At 37.5% G+C, this 16,646-nt stretch overlaps 1 long non-coding RNA gene across 1 annotated transcript; it reads left to right on the top strand.

Annotated features, from left to right (window-relative positions):
• The first annotated feature begins 1,672 nt into the window (after nt 1–1,672).
• On the top strand, nt 1,673–3,951 carry LOC130407056 (uncharacterized). The gene is made up of 3 exons (XR_008904557.1): nt 1,673–2,305; nt 3,271–3,349; nt 3,751–3,951. It is a non-coding gene; the product is annotated as an uncharacterized LOC130407056 (long non-coding RNA).
• Nucleotides 3,952–16,646: the final 12,695 nt, after the last annotated feature.

The raw sequence follows: 16,646 nt of genomic DNA, 5'->3' as shown, positions 1-16,646 counted from the left end.
TGAGAGGCACAGCTATTTATCATCTCCTTTCTCTTCAGCCGTTCTCTTCTTCCTCCATCCCAATCCGGAGCAAGCTGAAGCCATCTCTGGATATGACCGTTTTTTTTGTTAGGGAATTTTTCTCACCGCAGCTGAAAGACATACATAATTATTAAATATAGTTTTGGTAATTTAAAAAAAAAAAAATCAGTTCATCGTTTAAAAAATGTTTAAGTGTGGAAACTATGGTGTAAATAAAATAACGGATAATGCACATTAAGTAAATGCAATAAAAGGTGTAACAATTTTTTATTCATATTATTTAAATACTTTAAACAATCCCTAATGTACTTTTTTAGATAAAAATTAAAATGAACATAACCTATAAACAGCATTATTTAATCTTAAGAAATAATTAAAGGGATTAATCCGCCTGTAGTTGTTCCAAGCATGTATACATTTCTTTGTTCTGTTGAACAGAAAGAGAGATATTTTGGAATAATGTTAGCAACCAGCTGTTCTGAAGCACCATTGACTGACATAGTAGGAAAAATGTCAAATGTAGTCAAAAGTTCCCCAGAACTGTTTGTTTTCCTAAATTACTCAAAATATCTTCTTTTGTGTTCAACAGAACCAAAAAATGAAATGTTTTTCCTACTACGGTGCTTCAGAACTGTTAGTTGTTAACATTATTCCAAAATATCTCTCTTTGTGTTCAACCGAATAAAGACATTTTTACATGTTTGAAACAACTAGAGGGTGAGTAAATCAGACAGAACTTTCATTTTAAATGTCCATAACAATTTGTGACCCTGTCTGTGAAATCTAATTCTGAGAGAATGAGTATCAAAGTGTGATTTCAGTCATTCATTTCAATATGATTTAGATCTTTGACATGGCCATAGTCAGTCAATATTTAATGTATCAACATTATATTTTCACATAATGTTATGTACATTATGTTATGATTTTAGGTCCAAAACAACTTCAGCTGGGTTTTCAAAGGCAGGGTCACATGTTTTACAAAAACAATTTAAAGGATTAATGCAATTTATACACAATTAGTACAGAGCACAGTGCTCTTGATTATTGATGATATTAAGCAGAAGAGCTGCAAATAAGTTTTTTATTGAAAACTTATTAAAATCCATACAAAACCAAGCACACAATCTCATATTTATTAAAGATTTTTTTTGTTAGAGATATAAATATACACTTACAAGTGTCAAGAAAAAGTTGAGGATTTAGTGGTCCTTTTGGGTCATGGCCAATGTTCCTCCTCTGAAATGGGTCAGCAGCTTATCTGTAGCTGGACTGGAGGAGTTCGGTCTCGCTGATGGTGGATTGGAGGACTTCTGCCAAATTAATTCAAAAATTAGGTCAAATATTAAGTGAATAATCCCATGTCAAAGATGTATATCATAAAGATGGAAACAAATTTTAAAGCTCATATTATCTAAGAAGTAGATTTTCATTAACAGTTTAGCCATTCCAGAATATAATGTGTTTAAGGATCCCTAATTAGTGATGTCTAAAACAATAAAGGACATTAATGAGTGCCATTCACTTGTATATAACATGCAGACACTTGAGCAGTTACAAATTAAGAGATTTATACATTTATAATCAGATACATTTTGAAATTATTGTATGTGTTATTTCACGTGAATACATTTTTAAATGAATATGTATCATGATTATATTGTATAAATCCTGACAAACAAGTAATACATTTTTAAACTATATAGTAAAACAAAGGTTAAACGTTTTAAATCAATACATTTAGTTGTTCCAAATGCCCCTATGCAGGCTGATTATCTTAATATTTGTAAGCATAAATAATAGAAAAACATTGATCCTGTTGCATATTAAAATATCAGATGCAAAACCCTCTAAGAAATCCTCAGTCAACCTACGTTACTCAAATAATTTTGCTTCAAACCCCACTAAATAACACACTCTGGCTCTGAAAATACATGGAGGATTCAGATAAAATTACTCGTTTAAGAAAATTGTTCCAATTAACAACAACAGCACCGACCACACTTACCTAAAAACAGCCGTTGAAGAAGAGACGAGAAGAATCCTGGGCGGGAATATAGTTTTCGAATCCAAAGTATCCCGTGAACCTGACTCAAATCAACCAATCAGATGACGCGAGAAGCTGTCGTGATCATGTAAATCGCGCCAAAACAATTAACCAGCCAATGGATGAACTGATCCAGATGCAAACTGGTTGAAAACTTGGTGGGAGGAGTCGGAGTTCTGCGCACGCGCAGAGACTGCACATTTGATTTAATTGCCAACTGCCACCGATTCGTCTGAGGTAAGCAATGTGTTTTGAGTTTACACAGTTCCTTATACTAAAATATAAAATAAGAACCAACTTGTTGTTCTTATACTGTTCTGGGTTTTGAAACGTTCTTGCATTATAATCTTGTAATTTATTGTCGTGATAGCACACGGTCTGTCTGATGTGGAAAATGTTGAAAGGCCACATGCAGCATCGATAAAGTGTAAAGCATAATTTAAGATAGGCGTTTGGCTATTTCAAGGCTCGAGGTAGATGCGATGGTTTATTACAGCAAATAGCAAACAATTACTAAATCTTACTAAAACTTACAACAACACATGAGCTCATATATGTAAATAAAACGTTTATTTGTTAAAAAGCATGTAACGCTTTGACCAGGATAGCTCTCACAAAGTCAATGGAAGAAAGAGGTTAGAGGCGTAAAGGCTGTATCACGCACATTTAATGGCAGGTAACACAAGCAACGCAATCCTCTCACACATGAGAGATTACTCTTTCTCAGCGTCACAAAATAAAACTAACAAAACAAAAGTATAGAAAGAGTGTAGAGCACGCTTAGCATCTACGGTGGATCTCACTCACGCTCAACTCAATCAACGTTATCACGCATAGCACGCATCAGAAATGACGTGATCAGTCTCTTAAAGGGGCACACCGCACAATAATGTGATGCATGGTAATACAGTTTCGTTCGTTACAAGCAGCAAAAAGTAAGTAATGAAATAAGAACAAAAAATAATTAGAACAGAGACAAATGATGTAAACAGTATGTTATATCTAGATCTGAAAGTTATTTAAGCGTTCATGAGTTGAACTTTATATTCACTGTAATTAAATGTTCAGACTGCTATAAACGGAGGCAGTCACTGTTGTGCTTAACATATATGTCTTTTGAGTGTTGTTGAATTCTTATAATTTCTGACTGTGATTGAATGTAAAAAACATTATTGTTCTTATCTAATCTTTAATGGTTTCAGGTTGTGTCTGAACATCCCCTTTATCAGAGTGTTCTGGTGCACTTGCTTTGCATGCCGTGCTTGTCCTGTACCACTGTAGGTGAGGAAGATATTAAAAATCCTTCAAATGCTAATGTTGTTTGGCCAACAACCCTCTGACACGGTTGTGTGTTTCAAAAGTTTTTTTAGCACATGTGCTGTGTATAAATGTTCTAATCTGTTAACATGGCTGCTGAAAAACAATATGTGACTACAGGAACTATTGGAATTCAAATTATTAGAAGCTAATGTTACCAGATGTCCCAATGTGTGTACCGTGATGTCATCAACAACTAGTTGTTCAGTTTTGTTCCATACACACTGATTGGATATTTTATTCAGGTGGAATATTTTACAAAGAGAATTGTTGTGTTGTTGTACAATAAATTGAATATTATTGCCACATGAGTTTGTGAGTGAATGGATTTGTAATGGGTATGAATTGTTTGATTTTTCTTGCAGGTCTTTTTTTTCTGTGAGACCCAGCTGAAGATATCAAGAGCTCAGATGTTGGCCTACAGTTCATTACACTGACTTCTTTGATGTTCCCTGAAAGACTGACTACTACCATTTCATTAAGCTAAACCGTGAACCTGTGACAGTTTGTGGAGTTTGAATTTAAAGTCACACATGTCTATCAATAAATTGAATGTTTTGTCATGAGCTGCTGTTTTCTATTTGTCTTTCACAACATCACTTTTACCTTTTCAAAGTCTTGCAGTTTGTGTTTACATTGTGTTAGCATATTTTTTTATTGGCTCAATGTTTGTTATACAAAGTAAAAAAATTTTTTTGCTATTAAACATATTTTTGTGGGCGTATTATTCATTGTTATGTGTATTTCACAAATATACTTATATATTTGCTAATTATATATTTGCTCCAAAATTAGATTTATTTTCAAGTGTTGGTTTATTTTGATTTAGGCCATAAAACTAAAAAGTACAATAAAATGTGAAAACATAATAAAAACTTTTCTCTTTATTTAAATCGTTAACTCATTTTGAAATTATTTTGATTATGATATTTCACTTCACTGATACCTTATTAACCTATTCTGTAACTGATACCTTAAATATAGCTCAGCACACTGCTATACTGCAAGCTTGTTCCCTGCTGAAAAACAATAGAACCTAAAAAAATTCTTAAGGTTTCCATTAAAATACCATCATGAACCAATAGCCTTTTCTATTAAAACCACAATCTATGTAACCTACGAAAATAATTAGTTGTATGACAAAGCATTAAATAGACAAAAATATGTGCAAGTGTTTTTTAAGGCCAGGTTACTTTAAAAAAGAATCAGCCTGAAGTACTTTTAATAGACAGAGTGCTGCTTTACTTGATATTTCAACATTTTAGTAGAACAGGCTGAGCGGAGTTAACCAAATCTGCCTGTAACCTGTTGCCAAAATGTACAAGGTAAAACATGTTTAAATGTAACCGTGCAATAATTGTGAATTTACACAATGTCAAATGTGGCCTACAATTGCTAGACTGATCTGGGCCACAGACCTAATATCAACAATTGGTCCAACACCTCCATCCACAATCGGCCCAATTATTGTTTGCCGTCATGGATCCAGTACCATCACTGCCGCACATGGCCCACACTCGGCTGACTTGTTGCATGCCAGTGCCAGCAGTGCGCCAGCAGTGCCATTCTGAGGCCACATTCGGGCCGAGTCCGTCTGCTATGTGGGAGGCTGTGGTGCTTGAATGATTTCGAGCACATCATCAAAGAGATACCACAGGAAGTCATCTCTTGGAGGCCAGATAAACCTGTTGACACCAACACGGTGCATACACTTTACCAGGGCATGCGTTTCATCTGTCTCCATGATGATCCCAGGATAAAGGTCACTGTCATACTTAAGCACGCACCACTTCCCAATGAGATCTCGACTTTCCCAAGCAATTGCTTCTGTTGGCACCTTTTGGGCTGGCTTATTAAAAGTGAAATGCTGTGTGGTGAAGCATTGACATCTCAGCTGCTTTTGCGTGGAACACATGCAGCTAATTTCCCGGTAAAGGATTTCTCCTGGAGTGAATGTGACCACTTGGTGGGTTTTCATTGTGGATGGCACTGGTGGAATCTGGCCTGGCATCTTTTCCATTGCCTGCTCAACTGCTTCAGATGCTACATAAAACAACTTAACAGTTGTAGATGTTTCACTTAGCGCTTTATATAGCTCATGGGCATCGGGTATGTCGCGACCGTTGGTCACCAGCTTATCCGCTGTTCGTTTCAATGTTCCCCCAACACCGTCAGGGGCCCCCTTACCATGGCTTGCCTCAAAAAAGTTCCACGTTCCACCTTTCAGACCTCGTCTTGCGAGCTCTGTGCTGAAAAGGAAGAAATTCCCTTTCTGTTTGTATTGGGTACAAGGTCCATCGCTCAGAAAGTGTAGAACAGACACATCTGGGTATGTGCCTTGTAGATAATTCAGCACTGGATTCATGTGTTCCCATATAGCCGGGGGGCTTTTGTGTTTGGAGGGTGACACTGTGCTAAAACAGATGGGCTCTTTTTCACCACCTATGTACAAAACACCAGTGTGCAGAGTAGCTTGTTGGTGCGAGGAGCCAAAGTGGACAGCTTGGATCTCTGAGCTGTATTTGCATGTATAGTTTTCAGAGAAGTCAATGTGGATCACTGCTTCCTCTTTAGACAGGTTCTTCTTCAACTCTCTGCAGTATGAGTATTGTTGATTTATGTTGAATGTGTGTCTTTTAAATTTATGGAGAAGAGTGTGGAATAACTCCACAAGATTGTCTTGTGTGTCCTCCATTATTTTCTTCACGGTGATCTTGACAGTGGTTGGACCCTCCCTCGCATCTTCCCTTGCTTTCTCTTCTGTTGCCCATTGAGTGAATGCAACCTTTGCTGACCTATCAAATCTGGAGAGCTGAACAGTCTTGTCTTTGCATTCCTCACACTCATCATACATACATTTTCCTGAAGGTTTCACAGGCTATCATTTTAATCAAACTCTCGAGATCTGAAGTATCTATGAGCCTCAAATTATGCAACTTCTCAATGACAAATCTGAGATTTTCATGGATTTTGCACAGACACGTGTTCCGGTCAGAGAGAGTGGGATGTACAACCCAAAATGGGCGAAGCTTACAGAAAAGGGAGTATGATATGTTGTTTGTGTTTTCAGTGAGAAATTTTTTGTGAAGATTTTTCATTGTGTCAGCCAGAAACCTTTTCTGCTTCTTCAACTTGTTCTTGGTAATTGTTTGTTTTCGTCCAGTCGTTATCCGACTGTTGTCATCTCGGGTGAAGAAGGTTTTGACTTTGGACTTGAAAGCAGCAGTGAACCTGTTTGTGGGATTTCTGTTGGTGGAACAGAGGTCTTCACTCTGAACACTGCGACGCTTCTTTGAAAATCCAAGGGCATTTTCGGCAAAACCTTGTAGCCTGTACTTCTTCACAATCCTCCCCGCTGTTACCTTTGCTATTAGTTGTTTTTCTTTTTCTTTTCTTGCTCTTCTGTACTTATTCTTTATGTCTTCAATCAAGGCTTCATGATAGAGTAGTGTTTTTCTGATTTTGGAGCTTACTCTGCCCGTCTTAGTTAATTCATTTATTTTTGAACGAGGGGAGTCATTCTTATTTAAGCGCTTATATCTTTTTCTGTATTTGTCAGCACGTTTTCTTTCCTTCTCTAGCGATTTCTTTAGTTTTTCAATTTCTTTGCGTAGTGTATCCCTGTTCTTCCTCGAAATTCGCTTTCCTTCTTTATGTTGCCTGAAACAAAGTAAAAAAATCTACTGGTAACTTAGGGGTTTAAGTCATGTACAACAAATATAAAAACATTTACTCCTCAATGATAGGGCTGCTTCTTATTCTCTACATGTGTCCATTTATTTATAATCCTAACTGAGCGCAACCGTGATCTTGAAAATCCTAACTGCTGCTTTGGCTGTTGGACAGGATCTGGACTCAGAGGAAAGGTGTTCAGACTGTGCTTCCTAGTCTCTGCTCTCTCTTTTCTCTTCTTGTTCTGCTTCCTCCACTTTTTACGCAGCTGACGCTTGCCTCTCTCACTTAGATCACTAATCTTCTTCTTTTTTCCTTGCTCTACATCCCGTCTCCATCTCTGATGCTCACTCTCTAGATATTTTTGCCTCATCTCAGTATCAGCATCCCGACGTGAACGGCATCCCCGTTGTTTCTCAGCAGCACTCAATGGAGCCATGATGGAGACAGATCTATCTGCAAATGTGTGAGTGAGTGGGTGACAGTGAGTGAAAGAGATAGTTAGTGATATAGTGATTGAGTGTCATAGTGAGTGAATGAATAAACAAAATAGGGTTAAGTTAACAGAAAAAAAATGATTAGCCTATCTTAGAATCCTTGATTTCACACATTCAACTGGGAAGCAGAACCACCCCGTCACATCCCTTACCACCACGTCACAATAAAACATGTGACGGGGTGGTATGTGACGGGGTGGTAAATATCATCCCAAAATGGCCGCAGATCTCCCATGTGGTCAAGTTCCTCACCTAGCATACATGTATTCTATCTGAAATATCATTTTATTTGCATTAATAAAGGAAAAATTTATATAAAAATTAGTTTTCCCTCTCTATCTTGCGTGCCGGGGTGGTTGGTTTCAGCTTGACAGAACCTGCCTAACATCATAAATCAACATATAAAGAATGCAGAAGAATTACAGTACTTACCTGTTTTTGTTCTTGGCGGCAAAAAGGCTCCAATGATGTCACTTCCGCGTTGTGATGTCATTTAAAGCCACAGTACATTATTTATAGATAAAACAAGTTAGTGTGACGGGGTGGTAAATCAAATTGAGGGACGCACACAAATCATAAGTGCGTGAGTGCGTGAGTGAATGAGTGAGTGCGTGTGCCCTGCGATGGGTTGGCACTCCATCCAGGGTGTATCCTGCGATGACTCCTGAGATAGGCACAGGCTCCCTGTGACCCGAGGTAGTTCGGATAAGCGGTAGAAAATGGAATGGAAGATTTATTTTAAATAAAATATATCTTATGTGAAAAGGGACACAAATATATCCTGAAAATATATATATATTTTTTTTAAATACACAACTTATTTGGTGTTATTTTAGATGCAAATGTCATGTTGGTCAACACGGACATGTGAAAATGGCTATGTACTAATGCAAAATTATAGAAAATAGTATGTTATTCTTTAAAAAAAATATTTTGATCATATATCATGTTAACAAGAACACTTAGATTAATAGCTTTAAGCTTTGTAAGCACATTTTGGGACATTTTTGTGCCTTTTGCATCTCATCAAATGTTGCGGACTCAAATGGCACCCATTTCGTAGAATGACTCGGATATTGTCTTTTAATTTTATTTTTTAATCCTTGTAGCGTTAGTTTACTAAAATGTATTCACCACCAGTCCATCAAATATATCGTTTTTCAAGAAGATAGTCGTTTATGACGATATTTGGTTGAATTAATTAAAGTTAAAAACGCTACCACATTCATCACAAAAGTAATTTCTGCCCCTTGACGTTAAACTGACGCATTATAAAGCGAATCTGTGCAAAAAACTGAACGCTATGATTACATCTTCTTCGTAAATGTGTCTGTTTAAATCATACATAATGAATGCAGTAATAAAAACAACACCCCTTATCTGAGATGACAGTTCATGTGGTGTATTGCTCTTCGGTTACTTTAAAGGACACAAGATGCGACTATCATGTGTGCAAACCGACTGCCTGGGGCTGTGGATTACCGATTATAACATTGTAAATAATTACGTTTTTTGTAAAGACCGATCTAATCACATTATAAGACATTTATCGTTGTGAGTCTTGGGAAATACTTTCGTATATAATGTAGCAGCGTTTTGGACTTTCAGAGATGTGGCATCTCAGGACGTGCATTTCTTAAAGCACACCGTTCTTAAAGTCTCTCCACTTATTTGAATTGTTAAAGCAACACTAAGGAGTTTTTCGACCCTAAACAATCTCTCTAAAATAATTTTAATGGCAGTACAACTCTTAACTGCACGACTTTAACTGTCGCTGCTATCGGCACACCCATCTATCAGCTGAAAGCACAGTTGTAACTTTGGTGTGCGGGTAGGTACACAAGCCCCGCCCATCACTTGCTTTACGCCATACGTCACGTTTTACTCTTAGCCTGGGTGAAGACGAAACAATCTAGTTCAAGGCAAGTCTCCCAACCATCACCATGTCAGAGCCAGCAAATAAAAGAAAGAGGAAAAGAGAGAGAGTGAAAAATCAATATCTGCCGGACTTCAACTCGAGGGAGTGAACGGATGGAGACCTAATGTTAGCTTTCCTCTTACTGGATTTTAAACTCTTATGTGTTCATCTTTTCTTACTGTCCTGAACTTGACTGTTAGTGATTTGACTGTGCTCATGTTGTTTATTGGGGCACTAACGTTACTGTTTCACAATTTAAACGATGACTTCCAAACCACAATAAATGTTTTATGGTCAAAAGTTGCTGGTTCCTTAGTTCATGCTGGTAATGTTAGACTAATGTTATCGGTTTCTATGGTTACTATGCTAGGCACTATTCCCATAACGAGTTGAGTGTAAGTGAGTGATTGCACATATACACAGAGCACAACACTGGTCGAGTGTGTTTCCAAAAATATAACTACAGAAAATGTTTTGCGTTGGTTACTAAACACACTCACATCCATGTTTTGGGTGATTGCAAATGTGTTGTGTAGCTAACGTTAGCAAGCTATGTAGCCAACACGCTATGCGCTTACGGCTAACAAACAGCTGCTACCTCAGAATCCAGTTTGAGCTTTTATTATAGTCCAGCAGGAGCCAAAAGAGTCCTTTAGTACATGCACACTTTATGAAGTGACATGATGTAACAGCGCTTTCTGCTTAGTCAACAAATTCATGTGTATTGCGCTGCCCACATGGAAGCTTACACAGAGACAGTATTCATGACATTTAGAACACTTATCAACCACATGGGGGAACCATTCACCAAAGGTCTCTGTCGTTGCTTTAAGGCGGGCCAGGCAAAAATGATTGGCGTGCCACCAGTTGACTAGCACTGGTGTATGGAAATAACCATTAGAATTTAGTAAGGTAAAGAAAAGGAGGTGATGAAGACATATGGACGACCCTGTGAAGATCTTTTTTGTCCTGACAGTAGTGATGGGCACTTTCAAAACACTGCTTCATTCATAAAGCGTCAAAAGCTTGGAGCCAGGCAAATTTGTATGATGAAATGTAACCTTCTAAACATAAAACATTTTTATTAGCAAGCCCAAAGGTTAGCAAGAGCAAATGATATTTAAGAAGTTTTAGTAGACTGTTTGTTTACTGTGTACATGATCAAAGAGTTAGAGATATTTTCAGTGGTGGAGGATGAGGCTTCTTTTTAAAGAGGTAGTTTGCAAAAGGAGAATCATTTACTGCAAGTGCTACAACAACTACAACAACAAAAGCTTCTGTCTTGCTTTACTCTTATCACAGCTGAATTTTTGTCAAACTTAATTTCCCTTTCACTCAAAGTGGTTTAAAACAAATTGTGAAACATCTTGTTGAGTCATCTGGAAATAATGATAAAGCTAACTTTTTAAAGCCTAACACTGAAACATTTAAAAAATCATTTCAACATTGACCTTTTTTAGATTGATAACAATACCTTTACTTTAAAGGGGAACTCCGACCAAAAATGAAAATTCTGCCATTAATTTCTCCCCCTCAAGTATTTCAACATCCCGTTTTCCCCCAGAATGCAACTGAAGGTGGTTTTGGAAGCTTTTGACTCCTCCATAGATTGCAACACAACCAAACACACAAGTGCATCCGGTGTCAGCATCATCATGCATGTTCTGAGCACACAGGCTGTACATCACAACACCCTGATGCAGACGCCGGATGCCTGTCGTGTGGCTCTCAGGAACACTCAAATCAGGAAGTTTTTGAATATAGTAGTTAGTTCTGTTTGTTTGTGCACAAAAAGTATCCTCGTCGCATTCAATTAATTAATACTGAACCACCGGAGTTGTGTGGACTATTATACTATGTCTTTACTCACTTTCAGCGCTTTGAAATTTGGTTGCATTGCAATCTATGGACGAGTCAGAAAGCTTCCAAAACTACCGTCGTTTATGTCTGGGGAAGCACAGAGGTCCTAGGGATGTTAAACTACTTGAGGGTGAATAATTAATGACAGAATGTTCATTTTTGGTCCGAGTTCCCCTTTAACTGCCAGGTTGTACCTCAGCTTTAATGACACAAAACGGGAAAGTGATAGTCAATGGGGGTAATGTTCTTATTACACTTCAATATTAAATAAAAACACAAAAGGCAGACACTAATTTTAATGAAACGTATTTTTGGAATAATTTATTTTGAAACGTTAGCAATTGTTCTCTATCTGTCATTGATTTTGGCCTAAGATCTCGATGCATTGGTACAATTGATTTTAAGCACGAAAAGCTTAGCTTCTCCCATTACTACTTGATATAGGTTGAGGTTTTTCATTTAATGAATCTTAAGAGTAAAAAATCTTAAAAAATGCACAAGCGTCATCATTTCATATAATTTATTGACGTCAATAGTAGGTAACATTAAGGGTCCCGTAGTTACGTTTATTTCAAATAACCCCTGGGGTTTTCAAATCCTTGAGCAGTCACACATGAAAACAATCAAAGGTTTGTGTTAAAAATGATGTTTAAATAAAAATACTTTGTTTTGAGAAATGATTAAAAAACTTGCCAAACCGAAAATAATTTACTCTCTCATATTGTCCCCAAACATCCAAAAATAACAATGTTTCACATAATCTTTTAAAAACAAAATCTCATAGTGACCACAGGGAATCAAATGCCAAAAAATCTCCAAATGTTAGTCCACGTAAAGCCTTGTGTGGTCAAATGCGATGAGTTTGCTTCCGTCTTTTCTGATAAGATAAATAATATCACAAAAGCGATTAGCACACCTCAAGTTATATAGAGGTCAGACAGATTCAACTGCAATCCCAAAAACAATTTACTAAGTCTGCTTTTGAAGCAAATGATAGCAACATTTTGGAAGAGGTAGTACAGCACCTTAAATTGTCAACCTGCTACGGTGACACACTTCCACACCTTTTTTCAAACGTGCTAAACGGTTTGGAAGCAAATCTGTTAGAAGTTGTAAACGCCTCACTTCTTTCTGGGACACTTCCAAACTCCCTGAAAACTGCAGTTCTTAAGCCCCTCCCACAACCTATTAAGCACCTATAGACAGATATCAAATCTTATTTTTGTCTACAAGATTATTGAAAAGGTTGGTTTTAATTGGATTCAACTCAAATGGATACCTAAACAAGTTTCAATCTGGTTTCCGCTGAATCACAGCCAGAGACAGCGTTCATAAAGATAATAAGTGATATTTGCCTAAATTCTTGCAAAATATCAGCGCTAGTACTGCTAGATCTCAGTGCTGCATTTGACACTGTCAATCATAACTTACTTCTGGAGAGACTACAAAACTGGGTCAGGCTTTCTGGGACGGTCCACAAATGGTTCAGGTCATACCTAGATGGGAGAGGTTATATTGAGAGTATAGGAGAGCATAAGTCTAAGTGGACGTCAATGACATGCGGAGTCCCACAAGGCTCAATTCTTGTACCACTCTTGTTCAGGCTGTAATTGTCAAGAACGTCGAGGAAACAGAACCCAGAAAGCATATAAGAAAAGGACTTTTAATGAAAACAAAAAGCCACAATGGGGAAAAAAACACGAGAATTACACATGGGATTGTTTGTTTTGGCCTGCCATTTCTCTCACACAAAACACGTGAGGCTGTCATGACCCTGCCACAAGACTAGAAAGTATGACAAGGTGAGGCAAGATCATGAAGATCATGATCATGAGGCAAGTATATGCTCCCATTGAGTCTAATAATGAAAAAGAACCAAATTGCATATCACAACTATGAAGATGACATCCAGATTGACTTGTAGCCCTATCGCCAAATGACTACAGCCCCATTGACTCTCTCTGCCAATACATTGATGAAATTAACAGTTGGATTTGCCAACACTTTCTTTAATGAAACAAAGAGAAAACTGTCATTGCATTTGGAAACAAAGATGAAGCTCTCAATGTGAATTCATACCTTGACTTTAGGGTTCAAACAACAAAAACAAGTCAAGAATCTTTGTGTGATTCTGGAGTCAGACCTTAGTTTCAGTAGTCATGTTAAAGCGGCAACTAAATCAGCAAACTACCATCTCAAAAACATTGCAAGAATCAGATGTTTTGTTTCCAGTCAAGACATGTTCATGACTTTATGACCAGCAGTGTGAATTACTGCAATGGTCTTCTCATCGGCCTTCTCAAGAAAACCATCTCATACAGAACGCTGCTGCCAGGATTCTGACTAGAACCAATACATCCGAGCACATAACACCCGTCCTCAGGTCCTCACACTGGCTTCCAGTTGTTTTAGGATTGATTTTGATGTACTATTACTCGTTTATAAATCACTAAATTGCTTAAAAATACATCACAGATATGCTCACTGAATATAAACCTAACAGACCACTTACAGTAGATCACTAGGATCATGTCAGTTATATATCAAGAATATTAATTCACATTGACCCACAGCTGTCTGTGTGTAAAACTACTTTAAAGATGGCCTGGTCAGAGTTATAGAAGTCAAGTCAGTGTGTTATTGTGCTTTTTCTACGGACAACAATGAATAATTATTAGTGGTGGGCCGTTAACGGCGCAGTGAGACTCTTATCGCGCGATAAAAAAAATGTCGCCGTTAATCTATTCTCAAAGTTGGGTTGGGAGCTGGGTCTATACTACGCAAGCTATGATGACTTTCACCTTGATATTTTAGCGCGGATGTATACCAGCTTAACTGCACTGTACGGGGCGAGAACGAGATTTTTCAACTCGCGTGATTCGCGTGATTCGCGGAAGCAGAAGCCGCCTCATCATCTCATAACCAGGGCTTCATTCGCGCGATTCGCGCAGCAAGTAGGTCTATTGGCTCTTTGCATTAACATATAAATCACTCGCGCTTGACACGCCATTCGCGTTTGGTCTGAACACAACATAACGTTACTGTGAAATTACCGCATCAAACGTGACGTGCGCTATGAAGCCGCCGGGTTTGCTTCAGGGAATATTAATTAAGAAGCTTCCCAATAGAAACATCGCAAGACTAAGGTTGTTTGCACCTTGTGCAATGCGGAATTGGTTTAAAAAAACACTTTCTCTCAACAGGTAGTGGTCTAGCTTTAGTTGAAACCAGTAACTTTGTATTGAGATCTAATGTATTATGGCTCCTGTATGACATATCGCTTGTTGCTCCCTCACTCTTTGTAAGTCGCTTTGGATAAAAGCGTCTGCTAAATGACTAAATGTAAATGTACTGTAGGAGCTCTTCCAGTCTCAAGTACCACCTAAATGCAAAGCATCCCTTAGCTAATGCGGAAGTAAACACAAGTACATCTTATTGAACATAATTTATTTTCATCACCAATTATCATAGTAGAACAGCTTTCTCAAGCAGTTTGTGATGCATTTTGGAAACAGGAGATGAGCCCCTGGTCTAATGCGCCACCTGGCTTGAGAAACCCCTTCTCAAAGACTTACTTTTTGTCATTTTTTGGGTAGCACACATATTCTGAATGCCTTCGGCAGAATTCAAATGAGCCATTTTAATCTAGATTAAAAAAAATTAATCTATGCCCACCACTAATAATTATACTTCACCTTTTATAAATTAATACTCTGCATGTTCAAGATGATTGTTCTAGTTAAAATAGCTTTGTTTTCCAGCCACCAAATGACCTGTTTGCAGCATATATTAAATATATTGTCGACTTTACATTTGGAACCAATTTAAAGCTACAGTCCATAACTTTTGTCTTCAATTTACAATTGCACATAACTTGTGCTTATCTTCATATCCAACAACAAATATTTAAGTTATTCAACAGCAAAGTTGTTTAACAGTGAATTTAGCTTAAAAGTTTTGTGAAATTGAAATATTTTGATAACAGATTATAAAATGAACACACTTGTTGTGATAAATTATACTTTCAAGCACAACATTTGACACAGTAAATGGGCCATGTGAAAGTCTATGAGCTTCTATGAAGATCATATTATGGGATTTATCGGGCACTCTGTTCACAGTCACAAGGTTTATGAACTCTTGCCATCTCAAGCGTGCTAGACATGATGAGATCCAGGGGGCGATTCTAGATTTTCAATATACGGGGGGCTCAGCCTCCAATGAGGATATATATATAGAGAGAAAGCCACACTCTAATCACCACATATTGTATACGTTACTTAAATAAATAATTAAGAAAGAATATGCAGAAAAGAATAAATACAAATTATTGTTATTCAAATGAATATCACATTAATCGGTTAATCTGCAACATTTATATTTCAAAGTGACAACAACAGTCACAAATCCATAAAATAAATGTCACAATCAACTGCTGAATCATTATTTAGTAAAAAATAACTTAACATGTTTCCCTGCCATTCATTCTGTTTAGCACTAGCGCTGTCACTCTCTCTGCATGACTGCGTGTTCATCTATTACCTCCACAATATGTTTTCAATTAATGATAAAAATACTGAAGCGTCTGAAAAACGACATAGAGCGTCTGTACACTTTTATTTCCTCTGAACTCAGAACAATGAATAACACTGCCGCACCGGGCTGATCTACAGTAACTCTGCCGTCCTCTTTCCAGAGCTGTCAAAACTACCGTCGACTCTCTATAACTATAGCACATCATCATTAATGACACTTTCTGTGCGCTACAATATCATCTTGATCGTGGAAGAATGCCGTCATTGGTGTTTGGTGCTTTCATTTGGCTTGAGGTAAAGTTAACGAGGGGTGAACGCACATAAAACTTTTAAACAGTGGATGGGAAAGGGTCTTGTATCGCTTCCACATCATATTAAGATGCATTTATAACTAAGAATGGCAAAAATGCAGATGTCATGTTAATGAACACACCTTATAACGTTACTGCTAATGACGTTAACTCCAATGTTCTACTGTGTGAACTAAAGAATTTTTTTCTTGCAGTGAGTTGAGGGCATTTATGGAGTCAGGCTGAGCAGGATTATTATTTCGGTTTTGTAAAATGTTCGGATTTTCATGACAGGACAACAATGACCAGGGATTCGTTTAAATAAACAGCCCTGTTGTAAAGAGTAGCATATGCTGGGTTAGGTATGTTTTGATGCTGGTTTGACCATCTCGGATGCTGGTTTTGACCAGCTGATAACCAGCACATGACCAGCTTAAACCAGCACAAAGCAGGGGCATGTTCAAGCTCAAACCGGCGCGCAACATTTCG

Source organism: Triplophysa dalaica, chromosome 18 (assembly GCF_015846415.1).
Source record: "Triplophysa dalaica isolate WHDGS20190420 chromosome 18, ASM1584641v1, whole genome shotgun sequence".
Taxonomy (NCBI): domain Eukaryota; kingdom Metazoa; phylum Chordata; class Actinopteri; order Cypriniformes; family Nemacheilidae; genus Triplophysa; species Triplophysa dalaica.
This window is presented reverse-complemented; position numbering and strand designations above follow the sequence as displayed.